Genomic DNA, 23,594 nt, shown 5'->3' with positions numbered 1-23,594 from the left:
TCGGGCTGTTCTCCCACGTAACAAGTGACAGGGCTTACTAAAGCTGTACCAGGGGGAGTTGAGGCTGGACATCGGGAAGAATTTCTTCACAGAAAGACGATTAGACATTGCAATGGGCTGACCGGGGAGGTCGTGGAGTCCCCACCCCTGGAGGTGTCGAAGGACTGGACGTGGCTCTCAGCGCCGTGGTCTGGGTGACCAGGTGGATACGGGTTACAAAGTTGGACTGTGTGATCTCAGAGATCCTTTCAACCGGCCTGGTTCTGTGATTCCGTGCCGGGGGCTGCTGCGGGCGCTGCCCGGGCCGGCGGGCGCGGGCGGCGCGGGGGCGGCACGGGGCGGAGGGCGCTGCGCAGCCGGTGCAGTGCGGCGGGCGGGCCCCGGCGGCTCCGCGGCCATTCCACACGGCGGCACCGGCCTCGCACGGCGGCGCCGCGGGAGCCGCCGCAGCCCCGCCATGGCCAAGGAGGGAGCGCAGCGAGCCGAGGAGACGGAGCAGATGATCGACAAGGAGGGCGGCAGGGAGGCGGCCGAGGGCGGCGCGGGCGGCAGCCTGCGCGCCGGGGACGCCAAGGAGATGCGAGCCGTGGTGCTCTCCGCCTTCGGGGGGCTCAACAAGCTCCGCGTGTCCAAGAAAGCCATGCCGGAGCCGCAGGAGGGCGAGCTGAAGATCCGCGTCAAAGCCTGGTCCAGTATCGCCCCTCGCCCTCTCCTTCCCCCGGGGGCGCGGGCGGGTGCGGGGTGCCCGCGCTGCCACCCCGGGCATCCCTGCGCTCGGAGCGCGCCGTACGAGCCCCGCAGCCCCCGGCTCTGGCGCCGATTTCCCTCACCTGTGGCTTCCCCGCGGGGGAGCCCCGCTCCCGGCAGCCGCCGCCCCGTCCCTTCCCCGGCGGCGCCGGGACCGCCGGCTCAGCGCTGAGCTCCGGGCTCCCGGTCCGGGGCGGGCAGCGGGGTTTGTGTGCGCTCGGCAGCAGGTGCAAAGGGAAGAAGATTGTCAGTGGTATTTCACGCTACCAGCTAGGAGAAAAGGGGGGGAAAGCCTGGCCAAGTGCCTTCGGGGTTTGGGTTTCTCTGAGAAATGTGGATGCCAGATTGTGCGTGTTGCTCAGCACCTCTTTCCCTTCTGACACACTGGCTGTTGTTTTTCTTCCGGGAATCACTTACTTAAGTCAGCATCCTTTTTCATCGGAGCTGCTGTGGCAGCGTGGCCAGAGCTTGAGATAATTTCCCAGTGTTAGTCCCTGTGTCCAGGTGACAAGTGGCTACGGTCTGGCAGCATCCTGAAACGAGCTTTCCTAGATGGCTTTTTTTTTTTTTTTTTTTTTTTTTGACAATCAGAGCAGACTGTTCTTTCTAGATTGCTGGTTCTTAGTGCACATGTTCCTTTGTGAAAATAGGATTAATTTTTTTGAGTGACAGAAGCCACATTAGGATCTTACTACACAACTTGATGTTTACCAAAGAGTGAATTAATTTTGCCTAGGCAAGGATTTATCTTCTGTTGTCCTTTTCTGCTATGTGAAAACATGGTGCTTCTGGAAGATAAATTCCAAGGTGAAGGCCAAGATGTTTACTTTAGAAGGAACTTGTGTTTAAAATGTTACCGGTATGGGGGAGTGAGCTTGTTTTGAATCATGTATCAGTGGATCTGCTTCAGATTTGGAATATCCTGGTAGGTTAATGTAGCTGAGTGTCTTGATCTGTTCAGATGCTGTACTTTCCATCCTGTTCTTAATGGGGCTCATAAAGTTTGTGACCATTGTGAGTATTCCCCCTACCAAGGTGTTGCCTATGAAAAATAGTGATGTCCGTTAATCTGCATGAGTACTAGTTAATAATGGACTGGGATTTTTTGCATTCACATTTGGTACTGGGGATTTTTTTCTTTTTACTAGCCACAATGGGAAATGCAAGAAATTCTGTGCTAAGTGAATAGAACTAATGGTTCTGTTTCCTGAGTGGTTTTTCTTCAGCCATTGAGTTAACAAAAGTTAACATGCAAAACTAAAAATGTTATTAGCACATGGATATATTCCTCTAAATGTGTCAGGGGTTTACAGCATTTTCCCGTACCTGTATGAATTCCACTTTCATGAAACCAGTATCTGTGTATGTATCACAAATAGCAAGCTACCTACACAAGACCACTTGGCTGTAAAATAGAATTGTGCAGGCATAGCTGCAGCTGCTCTCCAGGGCTGCAGTGTCTGTAGAGCTGTGTGAGTTGCACACGTGCTGTTTGACACCAGAAGACCGGCTCAGCTGCTCCACAGGTAACTGCCAGGTTGCACGATGCCCCGTGTGTCTTGGGAGCTTCCCTTCATGCTGGAGAAGCCTGCAGGCTGGAGAGCATCTGCTTGTCATTCCTGACTGGAAATGGCCACAGGGCTGAAATGTCACCAGGTCACCAAACTGTGCTTCCAGGCAAGGCAAAATCAATTTGCTGATCCTCTTGACCCAAGCCTGTAAATGCAGAGGATTGATTGGGATGATGATGGACATGGGAGACCGAGTGAGAAAGGGGTGGGCTTTGCCCAGGGCACATGTTGATGTGGGCAGTGCTGAACACATGCAAGATGGGTTGTTCCAGTCATCAATACTTCTTACAAAACGCGTATTCTGTTGAATCAGTTTTGTAGTTGATGACCAGTAGAGATGATGATGATGATGATGATGATTATTATTATTATTAGACTCAACAAATTGATGGAGGAAAGTAAGTTTTATTTGAAGAAGGATATGCACATGCTTGATAGATAGTATATGCCCATAGAAGAGCAAGTTCTGTGTGGTCTCTGAATTCCCCGTGGGTAAAACCAATTGAATCACATGTTTAGACCCCCTTAAGTTGTATGTATACACTGTGTAGTATGGTTCTAGAATTGGAGGAGATGGAGGAGATGTTGCTATTAGTACTAAGCCAAATGAATAATTCTTTTGAAGGTCTGGAATATCAGTGATCCAATTGAAAATGTGTCAGCTGAGATGAGTCATGTGTTAGGCTTATTCAGTGACTAAGAAATGGAACAGCCATCGATGACCAAGATGAGTCACAGCTTGTGCATATTTCTTGAAATAATTTTTGATTGATAATGATGAAGCAGTTGAAACCCCTGTGTTTGTTTGTATTGTAATTTGCAGGCAGCAGAATGTTGGGATACAGACTGTTTAAAAGATGAGACAAGTAGCTGGAGTGAATGGAAGCCATATTTCAGATAGGTTGTGTGAATAAGCAATAGTGTCCTATAATTACCTCCCTCTGTTGTTCTTTTTTCTCTTATAATTATTTCTTCCTTGTGCTGCTGTACATGTGCATTATGAGGAATGAGGCAGAAGTGACCCTTCTGACTCTGTGACTGTGAGATAAAGGCTCGTTATAAAAATGGAGCAGATAAAAGAAATCCTAACTGTAACAGAGTAGTGGAAGAGAATCAATGTTGCTCCTAAAGGCAGTCTTGTTTATATGGTGTTGGTTTCTGCATAAAAAAACATGAGACCTGATAATTTTAAACCTTTCCCTTATGTATAGATATGGCTGGGTTTGGGTTTTATTTTTTGGTTGTTTTTTTTTTTTTTAATTTTAAGATTGGGCCGTTTGCTGGCTGTGGTTAAGAGGAAGGATTTTAAGAATGCAAAACTCAGGGTCCTCTTGTTTGCTCTGTGGCATTTCATTAATTTCAGTAATTAATTTTAGTGGATTTTTACCGTGAGATAAGATCAAAAGCAGCACCTCTTCAAACCAACGTGTCATGGAGTGGTCTTCATGATTTGGGATTTTGCAGTGGAAGGTACTGGGCATCCTTGAGTATGTGGGATGGAACAAGGAGAAACAAATTGACTGTTGCCACACTTAAGAAAAGGGAAATAAAAATGCAGCAAAACTAAACCACAAGTATAGAGAATAATATTCAAGGCCCTCAAAAGGACCTGGTGTAAAGGTAGAGCATTGCAGACTGAGACAGTCAGATTCAGATTCAAGGATAATTCCATATTTGATAAAGTCAGCCTGCAGTAATGCACAGTTTGTGCAGGTTACAGAGACATCCCTGCTCTGTCACAGGGAGGTTCTTGCAGAACCCCTATGTCAATGTATTTATCTTGGTAATTCATATCCTTCCCTATCTTCATTTGCATCCAGATCTTGATTTAGGATTAAAAACATGCTCTGTACTGTTTGTCACTGGATTGCTTTGCATTTACACTTCTCCCTCTGCATCTGCCCTTACTTAAAGTTCAGGAGTCACTTTCTCTGGCTGCTCACCAGAACAGGCTATCCTGGTTTGCACTAGTACAAGAAATAAATTGTGCTTAATCTCTAAACCTACCACTCTTCATGAGACATATTTTCTTGTGATCCTCTGTGCAGTCAAACTTTTCCTGAGTGTGCTGTTGATTGAATCCCAATGAAAGAGGTGGGTATCTTCAGTGAAGTTACAAAACTTGCCATCCATCTTGGGTATAGGACCTCTTGGGTATTCAAAGGAAAGAAAAAAAAAAAAAAAAAAAAAAGCTGAGTTGACCAGTACACCATAATCATGCTTTCAGATCTACTGATCTTCAAATTTCTCAGGTAAAATAAAACTTCTGTCCTTCCTTCGACGTGGAGAAGAATAGGAACAAATGCATGTATGACAGCAGCAGGGATGCCACAACATGTAAGAATAAAGGAGATGAAAGGGAATGAAGAAGAAACTCTCTATAAAGTGACTAGAAATTATTAGAAAGCTTGGTCAACACTCCATGGTTCAACTAGTAATTAAAATAATAAGAACGTGTGACTTGATTATTGTTTACCTTGTGTAGTGTTTTTTCTTCCCTTATCACACCTGTTCTAGTGTGAGGTCTTGTAAGTTCATTGTAATAGAGATGAACTCCTGATATAATGTTGCTGCCCTTTATCCCCCTTTGGGGAAAAAACAGATGGAAAAGAAATGGCACTAGGACAGAACTGAACTGCCAGTACTATGTCATTAGATGCAGAATTGAACATGTGCCTTTTCAAAACCTGACAATTGACTTCATGAGAAGGAATCTATTAGTGATCATTGTCAGCAGCAAAGAGCAATGGTCTTTGCATATCCACCTGTCTCCTTCTTGCCTACTTGTTATGACACCACGGGGTGTGTTCGTGCCCAGGTTCCCTCATCACAGTCCTGCCTCCATCTGCCTTTTCTTGCAGGAATGTCGGGAAAAGTTAACTTTTTGTAAAATGCTTGCAGTGTGGAAAGATGCATTTAAAAGACTGTTGCTGAAGTTAATGTACACAGGCAGAGGTTGCCATCATCAGTGCTGTGAGGTTTCTGGGTTTGTGGTTTGTTTTGGAATTTTTGTTGGTTTATTCCTCTTCTCCAAACTATGGTGGCCTTGCAGGCATTTTGCTATTTGGAATTTCTCTTTCATATCAGCGTCACAGTGGCAATGCAGGAGGTGGTCTTACCCACTGGATAAGAAGTGACCTTTCCAAAATAATTTCAAGTTTGCCAGCTTAACTGTGTGAAAACCCCTCTTAACCTCCCATATGGTTGATATTATAAGCTTTGTGTATGAGTATGGTGAAAGTTGTGGGTTCAGGTTGCTCTTAAACCCTCCACCACAATTACGCATGCTTACATTTGGTGGGATTTCCTTCCCCCTCCCCAGTGACCTACATCCCATGAATGCCATGCTGTCGTCGTGCTAGGGCTGGGTGTCTGTTCTGCCTATTAATTTGTTGGGTCTGTTCAGTCTGTCTGTGACTTGATTAGTATCTGACTAAAGCTGCAGCTAATAAATCCTTGTGCCCATCAGTAATGTGACACATCCAGGCAGTTGCTGGTATCCCATGTGTGAGTAGGACCGGCTGTGTGCTTGGCTGACCATAAAAACAGGGCTGTGTTTCGGAACAATGGATCAATGCTGAAGTGTATTTCAGCTAGTTAGGAGTTTTAAAGTTTTAACTATGTCATTAAGGCCAGCAGTAATCAATATATGCACATAGTAGATAAGTGGTGCCTTTTTTTTTTCTTTTTTTTTTTTTTTTGGTAGCTGCCTAGAAAACCACAAAATTTTCTGTAATAAAATTGCATACAAAAAACAATGCAAAAGTGCTTTAGGATTTTTGCAAAGCTGAGACTGCAGGGAAAGACTTGTATTTTTTTCTGAGCATCAGACCTGAGGACTTCAAAGACCTTAATAACTTTTGAAAAAACATTCAAACGTGATCCAGGAAGGCACAGTTTTAAAACAAAAGCCTATCTGGTAACTTCGTAAGTTCATGCCAGAGTTTGGACTCCCGCCTCAGACAAACACAAGATGCATTCCTGGGGTCACATCAAAGGTTAGGAGAGTTAGATCATGTGGCTCCTAGCCCAAAATAACTATAATGTGTGAGGCTTGGGCTTTTCTTCTTAAATTGACCTGGCTTTACTTGCCAGCTAGTAGTGCATTTGTAGCAATCACAGCGTTTCACTGTCTTGAATTCTGAAATGCCCTGTGTGACTGCTGAGCAGTCTGGGGCTGCTGGCAGCTGTGGTGACCTGGCACGTGCGCTCCCTGCCCAAGGCTCAGCATCCCAAGAGTGGGAATGTCTGCTGGGTCCCATGACCCTGCAGGGCCCAGCTTTTTAATGCTGCCCTGGAGTTTTCTGGCTGTCCCATCACTCGGGTCAAGTTTTCCTTCTCTACTTTGATCTGTGGTAATAGTCTTGATTTTTTTTTTTTCCCCTGTGTTTTACAGTGGTTTGAACTTGTCGTGGTTTGACATGGAAGTGAATTTTTTCCAGGAAGTCGGGTCAAACCAATCAGTGGTCAAGTTTGGATACTGGCACCTGGAGTGACCACTGAAAGTATAGACACGCCTCTGAGAACACAGGGGGTTAAAAGCAAGAACTCCCAGGAGAATTCTCTCTTTTGGTTCCGGTCGTCAGAGAGTGCAGACTCCCCCCCTGCCCAGCCATGGGCTGGGTGGGGGAGGGGAAGCCACGCAGCCTTGTCCAGGTAGGCCGAGGGGCTGAGGGTCTGGAACCGAGCCAGCTCCTGTGGACAGAAGGGTGGAGAGAAGCGAAGATGCCTTTGCCCCCCCCCCCCCAAGAGGGAAAGAGACAGAGAGCCTGGCGGCACCTAGAAATTTGCCGGCAGAGGAGAAGGAGAAGGCGGGGGGGGGGATGGCCAGCGTGGGAGGCGGAACACCGGACCGAGATATCAGCCGTCCAGGGAGTCTGAACTTTTAACCCTTTCCAGGAAATGAGGGCTTTGTAAAAGTATTACTCCTCCTTGATTTGTAGTGGAAGAGAGTAAGTCCGGGACCTGAGATGTTAGAAGAAGAAATATTTAGGTGGGAGGAGATGATGAAGTAGCTTTTGGCTGGACTTTTCTTGTTAGCCATGGACTGAACCAAACTCTCCTGCAATGGAGACTGCATTTTAGGGGGATGCAGTGGTGACCCAGGGAGACCTGTTTCAGCTTTGAACAGCACAAGAACGGCGAGAAACGAAGAAAGCTGAAGAGGGAATGGTGATACCCTCTGTCTTCGGGAAGAAGATGAGTCCTGTTTTTGGACCCCTCGGCCCCAGGGGAAAATGGGGGGGACTGTAGTCCCAGGATGAGAAACTGAACTGTTGTATCTTTGGGTCTGTGGCAAAGCATCCTTAAAGGAGCCCTATGAGCAGTCTGTCCATGCACGGTGGTGAGAGCACTGTGCCATGGAATGGAGAGTGTCACACTGGCAAATTTTTTTTTCCGGGCGGTTGCCATGTGTGACAGGGAAACACAGGGGGGCAGCTGTGTTTCCTGGGGGGTCTGTGGTGCAAGAGAGACTTCTCTCTCCCTTGATAGTTTGAGTATGGATTACCTGAAGGGTGGTAATTTGATCAAGAATCCCAGGTGATGGTTCATGGCTGAGTGTTTTTAGAAATTGGGAAGAGGAGGGGTGTTTTAAAGGGTCTTCATCCTAGATTTAGTTTATGTGTTTTCTGTATTAGTAGTAGTTTAATAAAGTTTTTTTCCTTTGTTATTAAGCTTGGGCCTGCTCTGCTCTGTTCCTGATAACATCTCACAGCATTTATTTAGAGAAGGTGCATTTTCATGGGGACGCTGGCATTGCACCAGTGTCCAACCATGACAGAACTTTATTGATTTGATGGTGCGACAGGGGAATATTGACAACCCTCCTAAGACTCCTCTTGTTCCTGGGTTTGAATGTTCTGGAATTGTAGAAGCTCTTGGAGACAGCGTGAAAGGATTTGAGTTTTTTTGTTTTTTTTTTTTCCAAAGTGAGAGTTATAAGTCTCATATAAATAATCACCAGTTCTAATCCCCTCTGCTCTGCCAGTGACAGCAGCCTTCACCACCCTGCTGAGATTTGAAAGGTCAGTTTTTCCTTGCTGCTTCCCAAGCATGAGAATGACCTCTTGCATTAGTTTCTGAATCCACCACTGTCATCTCCTTCAAATCCTTCCTGAAAGTCACTTGTGCCATGTGCACATCCTGATGGCTAAATAGGAACTGGAAAGCGTGAGTGATGTACTTTAACAAAATGAAAGAAATTAAGTTAGCTTGTTAAGTTTCCTTTCTTGGCCATGTTTCCTGTCATCACTGTTCTTTTACTCAAAGCACAGGTGCTGATGATTCTGGTTCCAGCTTTTGATCTTGCGTTAACAGAGTCCTGTTTACAGTAAGCTTTGCTTCTTAAAACTCTGTGCATTAATGAGGTGCAGATTAAATTAGAATTATGATTCTGGATATGGGACTTAGTCTGATTGCTCAGGAGAAATATCTGTTTCACCTGACAGGTTGTGATAAATCTCAAATAGTTGATGTATATAATAAAGCTTTCATAAGTGGTTATGGACTCCTTGGTATCTCTTATGGCATATAAGCAGCATTTTGTCCTGCCTCCTATTCTACTATTGATATTAAACATCTATATTCACTGCAAACTTGCATTTTATTGCCTAAGTAGGTTGAAAATTTTGGAAATAAATCCTGAGTTAATACATGTCAATTCTATCTTAGTTATTTGCAGACTCAGTCATGTCAAAAGCGAATCAAATTTTCTGAATTCCTATTAAAACTGGATCTTAAGAAGATATAAGTATTTTTATCTAAAGACAAAATTTTTTCTCTTCTCAAACAGCTAAAATTTGAAGGTAATGGCCAGTTTAGTTTCAACTACGGTTTCAGTGATGAGATCTTCTTAGGGGATTTGTCTCAGTTCCCTTCCTGCCCCATCTCTGCCTTGAAACAAGTTGTAATCTTTCGATATATTTTGTTACAAGCAACAACTGAATGAGAATTTTGCTGTTTGAAAACCTTTGCTGCTTCAGTAGTTCTGCTCTAGCATCTGTACTTCATAGCTGTGCTCCATATCGAAGAATATTCTCTGAAAGGAGTCTAAAAAGCCTCTGCTCCAGATCAGTACTCTCATTTTTAAAGTTCTTGCTATTTTTAAAGGGCATCATGGGGCTACAGCATATGGTGCTTGTTTGAATAACACTGCACCTGACTGGATATACTGTGTCTCTTTATAAAAGTGACATCTTTGTTGTGACTGTGGAGCATGTCTGTGCACGGGTGTACTCCCTGTAACCGAAACAAGCTGTCGTGTTTTATTTTTCACACGTAGCCCTCATAGCCACGGTTGTGTTTGAGTGATCTAGAAAAGGGTCCACACTCAGAGTGACAGCTGTGCATGGGTATGAATCCAGCAGCAGGAGAACATGCCATGAGGATGATGGAAGAACGTTCTGTTGGTTTCTTTATGGAATTCTTGCACAGAGTAGGGGCACACCAGATGCTTGGTGTCTCCTCGACATATGTTGTTACCTCTGTCCACAGTAATGGCAGAGATTGCACCCTGTGTCTTCTGACCTCCTTTCCCCGGGTAGATCTCTTCCAGTTCAAGCCTTTCTAAAATAGGTGTAATGCTTATTCCTTCTCCCATTAAAAGAAAAAGCTGCTTTCTGATGATGACAGCTGTATCAGCCCTGATCTCCCTCCAGTTTTGGGGATGATTCTCAAGAAATGAGGTCTCATCTGACTTGGCTCTGAATAGTGTCTGTGGTAAAATGTGGTATTTAATGTTACCAAGTGCCTTGGGAATCACCAAGAGGGACTTTTCTGCATTCTTTTTGGTAATCATTTATGATTTTTGGCAAGGATGTAGGGCATATTAACATCTGCACTAATTAATCCTAGCAGACTTTCTATTTTAGATGCTTCTCTACGAGCAAAAGGGAATCACAGAGTGATTACCAGTGAGGCATTGTTAATTTGAATGTTTTTCAAAAGGAGGAGGCATTTCAGTGAAATTGGAATGACAGCTCTGTTTCAGCATTCTCATTCTAAAAGCGACAAGCCTTCAGAACTGTCAGCAGCACCTCAGCTTCGAGCAAACCTGCAATATCCCAAAGCAAAAGTGATGACTCAGGAGACCAAAATGTGCTTGTGCTGTAAACGTTTGCCTGAAGGCAAAAGTGTTGTGCTTTACTCCATACTTGTAGTTCCTAAAGCATTAGAGAGTATTTGTAGAATGTAAGAGAGCATCAGGCAGATAAGGAAAGTTATTTTAGAGGGACAGCTGCTGTTAGTTTTAGTTAAAACATGAAGGCCTGGAGTTTGATGCTATTCCTGTCTTATCCTGTGGCTCCATTGCAGAGCTCCTTTCATGGTTCAGGTTGTTGTTTTGGTGGTGTATTCTAGAAAGGCAAAGGGTCTAAGGCAAGATAAAAGATGCCATGGGGTTGTTGGTGGTGAGGAATTATTGAGAGTTTGTAAGAGTTGTACCTGTGAAGATTTCAATACACACTGGCCAAACATTTGCTCAGTGTGGCCGTCCCTTGTAGACCCCTTGTAGACCCAGCAGCCCAGTTTCTGCTTTGAGGTGAGTGCTGCTTTCCAAGCCTGTTGTGCCCTGTTGTTACTCTTGTCCATCTGAGAAGGGTCAGTGTCTCTGCTTTAAAAATCTCAAGCTGCAATGAAGGCCATATACAAACCGTTGAGCTTGATGTGCCTGGACCTCTGAAGGGTTCCTAGGAGCAGCCAACCGTATCTAACATTTGCAGAAAGCCTTTTTTTCTCCGTAGTGAATTGTGCTTTCACTACCATATATTTTCAGAAGAAACTGAGCAGAGAAATGTTGCATTGAAAGATAATATTTCATTGCTCCTTTAAATCTTGTCAAATTCACTTTGTAGATTTAACAGTACCTTAAAATCCAAAGGTATATTTTTGTTCAGTTTTGTTTAAGTCTTGCCTTTTGTACTTTGGCTACTATTTATAAAAAGAGAGCTCTGAGGAGGATTTGGGTAGCATACCTGCACTCTAGCAAGGATGAGGGAAGGTTCCTGACAGGGCATACACTTTTCATTTGCAACTTGGAAATGCTATGGTTTTTTTTCAGCAAGTAACAGGCAGTGAAAAACCAGATGCTACATGAAGACTTTTCCCACTGAACCCACAACTTGGGAACAAAGCAAACCTCAAAGAGACAAAACCACCACTGACACCAAAGAGTCTAAAACATATTATCCTGAATCCTGTGGTTTCTTGGTAAAATCAGTTCTTAAAAGGCCTCAAAAAGTGCATGTCAAACCCTAAGATATAACAAATATTAGTGATGGGATAAATAATTAGAGATGGGATAAACTTTAAAAGAACCACTGTATGATATAGATCAGTCAAAGCCTGGAAAGTCTGTGAAGTAAACCAGAGAAGGTTTCACTGAATTTGTTGCATCTTTTCAGATTTACTCCAGCTAAAGTCTAGCTCATTTGTTTATTCAGACATCTTGATGTTTTCCGTGTCCCTCATCTCTGTCCCCCCTCTTTCATGCCAAACCAGGATGGTTTCTGCTCTCCTGACCCTGTCATTCCAGGCCTGTGACTCCCAAGTGGTTCAGAGCAAAACCATTCCAGATTTCATCCAGCCAGCAGAATTCCTTTTCCCACCACCTCAGAAACTAAGATGTGATTTTGCTGTAAAAATACAGAAGGCTGTTGATAATTCAGCATGGAACACTGCTGATACTGCTCAAAGCACAAATGCCTGCTATTGTGATTTGACATTGAAATGGGCTGCCTAAGCCTTGATTCCACTGAAATCAAATCATCTTGCCACTGATTTCAGCAGAACCAGACTTGTATGTATAAAAATGCTAGTTCTTATTATCCCAAAACAGACACTTCATATGCTGTAGGAAATAAAACCATTTAGTTAAAATGCAGCTGAACAACATGTATTGCTGCACTGCAGATGAAAGACCCCTCCCTATAAAAAATAGAGGTTTTCATCCCTGAAGGCAAAGTTGACATTAGAGATTCTCATCCCATTCTAGTGGCTTGGCTGCTCACCATCTGCTGCAGAACTATGGTTAAGCACTCAAGCTCCTACACTCCTGGGAAGCAAACACTTCCAGCCCAGACATTTTTATCCAGTTACTCTTCTTTCAAATATGACTCAAACATTTAATGCAGACAATACACCGACCTTTGGGGCAGAGAGGATAGCATAAATGCTGCACTACAAACCCATTTTGTACCTAATTTTATTAGGAGAAAGATAAAATTGTATTGTTTTACATGAATTATGGCAATGAGTTACTCAGCGGTGGAATCTACAGACTAGACATCTTGTACTGGGGCTTGTCACACAGCCAGCAAAAGCATTCTCATCTATTTAACAAAACTCCATTTCCAACATTATTTTTAGGATCGTATTTCCCCTGTGCTAATTAACTGCATTCACACTTATATCACTACAAAATACTGTTTAATTTATATTGCTTAATTTTCTTCTTCTACATGCACTGAAACAAAACAAACAAACAAACAAAACAAACAAACAAACAAACAAACAAACAAAAGATATGCACAAAATAGCTTCCATATTTTTTCCTGATACTTTGACAATTAGTTTCTTCCTTTGACTTGTACCCAATGCAGCACTTTTATCATCAGTTTTATCATCATGGCACAAGATCGATCACCTTCCATTAAGATCATCTGCTCACCAGCCAAAGACAGTCCCCATCTTAAGAAGCTCACTATCATCTGAGAGAAGGAAAAAGAGGCTTCCTATTAAAAAATTAAGACAGAGTAAACATTGAAAAAATATTTGCTTCTTTTTGCTTTTAAAACAAGGGAGAAATTCAATCTGCCTTTGCCACACAGTCATGTCTCTATTAACAGTCATAGATTGTTCCTCAGAGGGGATTTTCAGTCTGTCCTGTAAGCCCAGCACTGAGTCCCTGCACACATATTGTTACACAGGCAGAGGAACTCCTTCTTAAATGAGACATGGGAATGGAACTCTAGTGTCAGTTACAGCAAGGTATCACAACATGGCCCAAAGTTATCCCTAGCCATGACTAAGAGGGATTAGGTCAATCCTTGTATCACAGTTCAGGTTTGTCAGACAGGTTTGTCCTCCCTTTGGATGGCAAGTAAGGAAGTTTATCCAGAGATGTTCAATAAAACACACATATTACTATCAAGGCAGCAAATCTGGGAACCAGATATATTATTCAAAAAGGAAAAAAAATACCCTTTTTTTACCTTCAAATAGCACTGAAGAAAACAGTAGAAAGGGAATAAAAAAATCAATGCCATACAATATATGACAATATATACAATGCCATGCAACATACAAGTTACATCTAGAACTGTCATAAAAATTGGTCACCACATAAATTATTTGTTGGATATCAATTGTTACTCCTGTCTCTTAGATACTACTTTTGAAATTCCCTTTTGCAGATCTCCCATTTCTCAGGAAGGTGCTTACATGAAGTTTCTCTTACAGGACTACTTCAGTTTTGAAGTTTTCACTGTTCCATTAAGTCCTGGGAGCTATGGGAAACCTGCCCCCTCTCTTCTCAAAGGCTGTTGTACACAGGTGCAGGATGCAAAAGTACACATAAAAGATCTGTCATGATCCAAATTAGCAGGGAAAGACATGGAAATGAAAGATTAAGTTGATCTTTTTAATTTCTTTCTGAAAAAAAAAAAGTCCACATAGAAGTATAAATTACTTCTCTGACAATGCTTGGGAGGTATGTAGCTCCACATATGTGGGAGCTATATCTGCTTTCTGTTAACTTTCTGATGATGGGCTGTCTGAACATGCCTACACAGGAATAAATGCTCTAGTGCTCTTCCAGCATATATGGGGACAAGGATCCAAACCAGCTGCCCCGTGCTACATCATGGCATTTATCTGCTCACTTCTTCTGAAGATGCAGAGCTGTCAAAGTATTTGATAGAAACAAATTAAGATTGTTAATTACCTCACTGCCTCAATGCTAAACCTGAATGGTTAATGTCATCAGATGCCAGTTTTTGGGAATTACTATTTCCTCTATGGTTGGAACAGATCTTGTGTGACCTCGTAAGTCTCTTGGTAACTTTTTGCTATTTTTTTCAGTCTTTCAGACATGTACAAGTATTATGTTAAAAACCTATCAAAGGTTTATTTGTGATTTTCTCTTCTGATTGACTACAAGTCTGACTCTTCAGGGCTTCTTTAGAGAGAAAACCTGCTGCACTTGGGTCCCCTGCGTGCCCCATCAGCCCCACTGGCCATGGCTGCTCTCACAGGGGGTGCAGTGGCTCCTTTCAAGCTCAGGACTGGGCTCCCATCCTTGTCAGAGCCCTGTCCACGTGCACCTGTCCCCATGTCCCCAACTTGGAGGAATCTGTCGTGTTGCTGTGGGCTGGCCTGGTAAGCACTGGACCTGATCTGTGGATTGACTTCCCAGCTTGAGCTTGGAGCTGTGGCATCACCATGACCCTTCCAGGTGATCTGAACTCCTGGTTGATCCCAGTCCCCTCCCCAGACCTGTTTCACTCACCTCAGCCCATGTGTTACCCTGCTTGGCTCCTTTAGGCAGCAGTTGTCCCCTGCTGGTCCCTGGCAGCCAACTCCTCAACCTTTTCTAGCTTCCAGATAGAAAACACAGCTTGAGATGATGGATTTTTTAAAAATACAGTTAAACATAACAACATACTGTGTGTTTTAAATCACAAAGCCTTTGCTTTGAGCCCATTGACACAGCTGTGATGGGTCTATTATACCCCCTAGCTGTCCAAAACTTATTTTTCTTTTAGGAGCTTGTCTTGTTTTTCCTGAGCAGACTCACTGTATGCACCATATTATCCATACAAAAACTCTGCTGCTACAGCCTCTTACTGGCAGCATGTCTGTGGAATTTTTTGAACTGGAAAAGGGAAGTTCTCAATGTCCCAGTTTCTGGCTATGACACCTGGACAGGTCTCCCTTCTGCCACTCTCACACAATTCCTGTTAGGAGATGAGAGGCAGCAAAGCTGCATATGAGGGGTTTTCAGGTCCAGTTTACTCTGTGCCTCAATCATTTGAGCTTCTTCAGCACCATGAGTGAAGCTGGACTGAAACCTTAACACAGGCCTGAAGGTTCAGCTGCCTTCAAGAGGGATAGTCCTTAATGCAGAGTTCTGTGCTTTCCCAAATTGGACCCCTACTGATTAAAAGGCATTTTTGAAAAGCCAGTCATGGTGGGTGATGTTTTACAATGGAAGCTGTTTAAAAAGATAATTAAAAGAAAAATTGCTATAATGAAAATTTAACATGTCTAAAAATAACCAAAATTATCACAGCTGTCTTCCATGACTTTAAGTTTCTTCTTTTCTTAAAAGCCAAAATATTAAAGGTTTTCCAGCTTTACCACACAGTGCTGCATTTTTAGATTTGTGGACAGACTGAGTGATCTTCAGCCAGCATCTGAATCCACGGCCTCCCATTCTGGTTTCTCTTCATTACCGCTACATCACATCTTCTACAAAGTCGGATTTTCCCAGTCAGTGCTGCATGGCCCTTTCTGAAATGCACGTTTACAGCAGCAGCAATGCACAAAGAAAGACAAGTAAATTGCCATGTCACGGGAGGGCATCGCACAGCGTTACGTAAGGGGGCTCCCTCTGAGTTATTAGCTTTATGTCAGTTTTGGCATACACTCAAATGAAACGTGCAAAAGACTAGATGAGGAGTGAAGAATGAATTGCCCTCATTAATATTCAACCATGGTTTTTAGCTTCATTATGACCTGCTCTTGTGAAGGGCTGAACAGAGCGAAAGCCAGTCGCTGTGTCCACTGTGCCGTGACAACTTACGTGGCTCTGATTAACAGGCCTGCAAGACCCTTTTGGTGACACACAAGGTCTCTGCTCTGAGCCAAGGTGCCTCAAGGAGAGCTGGAAACAAACCCAACTTGTTCTCATTGAATAACATACTCGCTGTCATCATCGGAGTGAATAGGGAATTAATTTTGCTGAGTTTGGGGCACACAAGAGCAGTGCAAGTACAGCAGTGTTTCAGACTGGAAAATGGGATAAACATTTTTAGATGAAACGAGACTGTTTATAAATTAAAAATGTGGATTTTATAAATCTCTTTCAAGCACAACAACTTGACATAAACAAGCACAAGCCTTAACTATTAGATTTTAAATATTAGTATCATTTGAGGGTTAAAATTTAGATAACTAATTAAATTAATTCTACTCTTTAAACAGTCTGTTGCATAAGTTTAACTATCAGTGAAGACACATCTTAAAGTATATGTAGATTAACTACAGTAGAACTGCACTAATTTTCAACCACTCAGATTTGGGTTTTATTACTTTTCCCACAGATCAAGACCATTATATGACATAGGGGAAGCATGAAGAAATGTGTTTCATGAAGGACCTTTTATATAACCTACTTCTCTCTGCGTAATCACAAAACTACATGCTCATTTTTCAAATTGTGGTCAGATTACAGGTGATATACAAGTAATTCCAATACTTAGGCCTGAAAACCTGGGGCATACTGACTGGAGAATAGGAGCAGGCTGTCAGTGGAAGGCTAATGAATTCAGAAATGCTGAGAGGTGTGCTCTATTTGCTTAAATCCCTTAAAAACCTAACTGACGTCAATGAGATGGCTTCTAGCAAATATTTCATATGTAGTCCCATGTTAAATGTATGGGTCTACGTAGGACAAATCTGTATTTCCCATATGACCATGTGTAACAGCAAATTTAAATTGTACCCCTTTATATATTTTACATAAACAAAATTTGCCCCTTCACCAGATTAAAATGGTGGCTTCAGAAGGAAAGCAGGGGCAAACACACTTGTTACAATGATGACTGGGGTTTGCACCTTTTCTAAACACTAACAAAGTATTTTTGAAAGGACAAGTAAGTCAGTTTCAGAAATATCACCACTGAGAACTTACTCTTTTTCAGAATTACTTATTTTTTAAAAATTTGCCTAAGGGGGCTTCATGAGAAATCTCTATTATTGATTAACACCAGAGGATTTGCTTGAGAGTAATCCAAAGACAAAAGTAAGAAAACTCCATCATCTTTCCAGTTTCCTGTCCTGTTCCAGTGACAGTTGTCAACTGCCATGAAGCAGCCATGTTTAGTTTTATGTTAGCAAAATATATGTGTTAAGAAGATATAAAATCTGCCATTCTGAGATATAGGTTGTGTAAGACTGAAGAAAAGCAATGACCTAAATTTGGGTCATTGTATGCAGGATAAAAATGGGGTGCACTGCTCTGCATTTCTGGACATTTTGCTGCCGAGGACTCCAAAAGAAATGTGCATTCAGGGCATAACCCCTTCATTTCAGTTAAGGGAGGACTTTTTATTATCTCTAATGGGGATAAAAGTGATCTATGTTGAAAAAAGATATTTTGTGTCTGACAAAGGAATTGAAATCCTAAGAATCAGTTACAGAAACTTTCTCTTTGCTCCCTCCGCTGTCTTAGGAAACTGCTGCTTTTCGTTCTTTTCTTCTCTCTTCGACTTCCTTGTTTTCGCCCGGTCCGCTTTCCCGGAGCGCTGGCCAGGCGCTTCTGGGAGCCGCCGGCGAGAGAGAGAGGCAACAAACACCTTTGTGGGTTCGTCTGATACGGACAGAGCTGTTTAGAGAGCGTGATCAAGACCGGGATAAAGAGACTCAAGAGGTTGGACACTTGTTGTGCAGTCTAAAGTAGGTTGTATTTGCCCGATCGCCGCACGTACAAGTGACCACGATCAGGGGTCCAGACAAAGGTTTTATAGGGGAAAATAAGAGATAAGGTGAAACCAATAGAACAATGCCCAGTGTGAATACATTACAGGTAAAATCCAATGGGAATAACTCCAGGGGGAAGGATGAATGCACGTAAAAATACAGAATAGAAACTCCAGCTTTAGGTTTAGGAAACAGAAACTCCCATCTCAAATTCACAAAGCCTTTTTGCTCCGTTTGCGTAGCTGCACACTGCAACAGGAAACTGTGCTGAATTGGCTTTTCACATTGTGGGCAAGCCTGCACAGCCAATGGCACTGGAGGTGGGTCCCACAGCCAGGGCCTGTAAGGAACACAAGTAGCAGCAGTAAAATCTTTCTAAGCCAGTTCCTACAAAAGTGTCTCTTCAATATTCAACATCTCAACAGAAGGCATTGGCAACACTGAAATAGATGGGTTTATAAAACTGAGATCTAGAGATGAGCTATCTTCACTTGAATGCAGTAGTTGCATGGTATTGTAAAAGGAATCTTTTTTAAATCTTATTAAAATGCATAGTCCACATTTTTCTTACATGCTGTCATGGGAATATGGCACTTTGACTAAGAGTCAAACATGGCTTTGCAGAATAGAATTATGTTAAGAATTAAAAATAGTGATTATGAAGAAGAGTTTTAGAACATTTCAAAGCATGGACTCTCTGTGGTATGTATTTTTATACTGGCTTAATGTCTCAAGCAATAGAAGAATCATACTAAGGTAATACAAGCAATCTGAAATCCACTGCAAGCAGTTCTATTTTAACTCAGCAATTCACACCGAATTCTTTCACAGCACAGAGAATCAATTCAGGAAAATAAATATCCAAGGAGAAATATGGATTTAATTGTTATTGCTGTTACGTTGCTAAAATAAAACAGCCGTGATCACACACTCAGATAAAGCCATTGTTTAACAAATATTTTTATTAAACATCTCTGTAGTGGAGATGAGTCCAGCTCCCCAAGAGCAGAGCAGGCTGCTTCCCAGACCACCCATTGCTCCCGAGGTGAAAGAGCCCATCCAGCTGTAGGGGGGTGGGGGAACGGGATCAGACACACTGCACACCATGGCAGGCACGGAGCAGCTCCTGTTTGCTCACAGACGCGTTGAACTGCAACAACTGCAGCTTCACGTGCAAGGAAACAGGTCACAATCTTCTACCAAATCATGCATTTGACCACCAGTGATGGCAGCAATGGGGCTTCTTGGAAGGCGTGTCCCCAAAACTGGCAAGGACTGTGCAGCCCAGGGCAGAGAAGACTCAAGCACTGAGGTCAGCTGATTACAAGAGGCAGAGGGGGAAAGCAGGCACAGAGGGAGGTCAGAGGTACAGCAGGAGCAGTCGGGAAAATAAATTTGCCACGGGTATACAGTAAATAAACTGTGTGTCTGAGCTGGGAATAAAATCCAGAAGTCCTGATTCCTTGTCTCTGCTCTGCTGCCCCAGTCCTAATCAGATCCTCTCTCAAAATGACTTTCTAATATAAGACAGTCCAGGAGACGGAAACATTTCTCCTATCTACAAACCAAATGTAGCAAAAGGTATATAAAGGTTTCCCTTCAAACAGTCACTCCACCATTTCCGTTAGGGCCTCACAGACTTTGTTAATAAATACTGCACTTTTCCTCCATGCTGGCCATCAGATTTTCTGAGCTTGAAAAATGTATCATTCATCTCCTTCTGAACTGGTGTCAGGATATTTTCAAGAATTATTCTAATTTAAAATCCAGGTAATCTTCTACAGTTCTGACATCCAGCAGTCTGTGTTTCCTAGGGTTATTGATTGTTTGTTGTGGTTATCAGCTGAGTTGTAAAAGCAAAACATTTTCATGCACAACATTTATAAATCTCCAATACTGAATGAGATTTATATCACTTTTCTATTTCAGTAAAGTAATAAAGTCTCAGGCCAGAGAGAAAATAGATTAGGAAAGTATGAAGGCTCATATTAGTGAAATTTTCTACATTAAAAAACTACACCATCTAAAGCAGTACATAAGGAGACTGAAATTTGTGTAACTGCTTCTAGTCTTTAATTGTAAACATGCACTGTTTACCGTGGAATGTGCAGTGTGGTTTTTCCAAACATTTTTTTTTTTTTTTTTTTTTTTTTTTTTTTTTGCAAACCAATTAAGCAGCTGGTCTTATCTAAGAATTCAAAGTCCAAGAAAAAAAAAAAAATAGATTTAGGATGGGCATGGGCTTACTGAAAGCTAGCCATTGCAAAATGTGTTGATCAGTTTGTCTAATAACCCATCAGCCACTGAATACAAGTGCTGAGTTTTAATTGAAGGTTTTAGCAGGCACTAGGAACTTGGAGCCTATGGATCAGGTCTTCAGTGGTACAGATCAGAGCAGTTTTCCTGTAAACCACAATTATACAAGTTTGGAACTGGTGTAAATATTTTGCAGAATCACAGAATAGTCCGAGCTGGAAGGACCAGCAGGCATGACAGAATCACTGAATTCTGGAATGGTTCAGGTTGGAAGGGGCCACGGGCAGGGACCCCTTCCACTATCCCAGGGGGTGCTCCAAGCTGGGGCACTGCCAGGGATCCAGGGCTGCTCTGGCCACCCTGTGCCAGGGTCTCACCAAGCTTCGTTGTCACAAATTTCTTCCCAGTATCTCATCTACACCTACGCTCTGTCGGTAGGAATCCATTCCCCCGTGTCACAGGATCGCAGAATATTCTGAGTGGGAAGGGACCCACAAGGATCAGCAAGTCCAGCTCTGAAGCGAATGACCCATATAGGGTCCAAACCCACAACCTTGGCGTTATTAACGCCATGTTCCAACCAACTGAGCTAACGTCCTGCCGCTACACGCCCTTCCTTGGAAACGGCCCTTCTCCGTGTGATCATCCAGCTCCCGTCCCTGCCCCAGCAATCCCCCCTGAGCATCCCTGGCAGCGCTGTCCAAACGCTCTGGCAGCCTCGGGGCCGTGCCCATTCCCCGGGGAGCCTGGGCAGTGCCAGCACCCTCTGGGGGACGCAGGACCTCTCCCCGATGCCCGGGCTGAGCCGCAGGCGCTCGGCCGCCCGCGCCGCTCCCTTGGCCGGCGCTGCCCTCTCGCGGCACAGCCCGGGCTCGCTCGGCAGCGCCCGGGACCGAAGCGCCGCCGCACGGCACATCCAGCCGCCCGCGCCCGCCTTCCGGACGCGAAGAACTAATAGGAGATGAGTTTAGTTCAATTAAATGCGTTATCAGCGGTCATGCAGTGTTTCTGGAGGACCTTTAAAATGATCGCAGCAGTCTCAAGGCCGGCCACTCCGAACTGTAATAGAATGTAAACCTGTTTAACAACTCAGCTATGGAAACAGCAAAATCACGTCCTGAGAAAAGGAGTTACTGATTCAGTAGTTCTGGGAATAGATGCAAGGCCAGGAGCACCGTTGTTCTCTATGGACTGGCTGCTTTTACCAAGCTATCAGTGCTGATCTAATTAATTTCCAGTCTGTTTGTGTGGGCTACACTTAGTGGGTCTTTCAGCATTCCTATTATCTAGAGCAGGGCAAGAGATTGAAACCTGATTTGGTTTAAAATTAACACTTAATTTTAAAAAGATGCACTTGGGGTTCCCATATGGAACAAATACATATACACCTAAACTTTTTTGTTCTTTCCTATGGGAGTATGTTCGCATAACTTACAACAGAGAAGCCATCCAAGGATGCCAGCTGGCTACATTCTATTTTCATTATTCAGCAATGACAAACGGCTGTTGTAGCATGAACATTTTACCTGTGAGTATTTTTTTTTCTTCAGAATGTGACAATAAAACAGGTGATTGTGGTGTGTGATTACTATCATGGTTCTGTGAAATTTACTGAGAAGCCTAAATTCATTTGAACCAATATGATCTGGGAAGTAGTTTCCAAATAGAGTAGGCAGAGACTTCTTAAACCAGCTTAAAGTTTAATGAAAGAGTAAACATGGGCTCTAAGCAATAATGTCACTGCTCATTTGTCACTCTAATATTCCCCATGCAGCCAAAACACAAAAGTAAGTCAGTGAGAAGAATTTTCTACAACCCTTTTCTGAAACAGAATTAAACAGGACTTTAGAACTGGGTTCAGTTCAGGTCAGATCTAAGAGCACAGTGCCTAAAGGAGACACAAAGATTTGCAAGTTCCAATGTACAGTTTCTAGAAATGTGAGTAATAGGGAATCAAACCTTCCTCAAGTAAAAAAAATCAGGGAGTTATAAAATTTACACAGCAAACCTGGCCTTCTAATATCCAGAACCAAAGCAAATATATTCCACGTGAGAATATTTTCAAGTGGCCTGTTCAGAGAGCAGGAAGGAAAAATCCAAGAAGGAGTAATGCCAAGAAGGAGTAATCTCTAGCCAAGGTTTTCCTATACAGAGATTAAATACACCAAAAAGTCCATCATACAGAGAAGAACAGGGTATTTTGAAACAGGGCACAGCTAAGCTGTGAGCTACAGATCACATGAGATATGCATACAGTATTTATTTTTTCACTATAATTTCAGACACTGTGCTCAGTTTGACTGCTGAAAATGGTAAAGTGAGAGTAGTGTCAATAATTAATGCCTTGATTAGAAAGAGGCTTTAAACAAGTAGCTGCATTCAAGCCGTTGATTTCAGCAAAACTAGGCTAAACTCTGTTTAAATGTGGAAAACTACATGAGAATCAACCAACAAACGTGTCAGCTAGAAAGGCCCACCTTACTCTAGGAATTAGAAAAGCAAGGCTTTTCTCAGGATATGGAGCTCACAGGCGTATAGGAAATACAGTAGGGAATTCATTGAAGGAAGGTTCTGCTGACTACATCAAATAGGGGTCAGGTAGCCTCAAGGCACTAACAGTTCCCAAGAGAACTAGTATTTAATGTCTCACTTAAGATGTGGATATGCCCATTAATCCACTGGAACAGATTTTCTACATTATCCCAAGTGTCACCAGCCACAACCTGAAGAGCAACTGTGAGGCTACAAAGAAACAAGAAAAATCTCCTCTCATTAGCTACTGTGCTCCCTCACCAAGAGAACACTAAACTAGTTGAATTAATAAAATATACTCCATCTAGTAAGAACATCCTGTAATATGTTGCATGCAAGCTGGTTTTAGCTCATTTTGCAAGTAGGATTAATTTTTAGAACTTTCAGGCTTTCATGTTAATCCCAGATAATAGTGCAGCTTTGTAGATTAATCAGATTACAGGAAATGTCAGCATGATTTGATTTTAAATGATGTGAAGCATGTTACTGGAACTATCACCCTCTCGTTTTATGAAAGGATGACCTGGAAGAATGATAGACAGGGTTCACCACATCTCAACAGCTGCAGACTTCTCCTTCAAGATCCTTTTAAAAACGGGCTTTGTCTGCTTTATTTTCTGACAGCAAGTTATAACATGAATTTTTAAAAGACATGGACTTCATCACAACAATGGATTGTGTAAACACTCTGTAAGAAAATGGTATACAACCTTACCTTTTACACATACACCACTGATTTACCACCGGCTACAACCAAATATCTGATGTGTGTTTGCAGTTAAAAACCCC

General features: G+C 42.8%; 1 pseudogene; it reads left to right on the top strand.

Moving 5' to 3' along the window:
- The first annotated feature begins 407 nt into the window (after positions 1 to 407).
- Positions 408 to 23,594, top strand: part of LOC128812977 (hydrocephalus-inducing protein-like) — a 122,989-nt pseudogene continuing 99,802 nt past the window's right edge.

This window comes from Vidua macroura, chromosome 11 (assembly GCF_024509145.1).
Source record: "Vidua macroura isolate BioBank_ID:100142 chromosome 11, ASM2450914v1, whole genome shotgun sequence".
In the NCBI taxonomy this organism is placed as follows: Eukaryota; Metazoa; Chordata; class Aves; order Passeriformes; family Viduidae; genus Vidua; species Vidua macroura.
The sequence above is the reverse complement of the archived record's forward strand: the minus strand, read 5'-3'. Positions and strand labels throughout refer to the sequence as shown.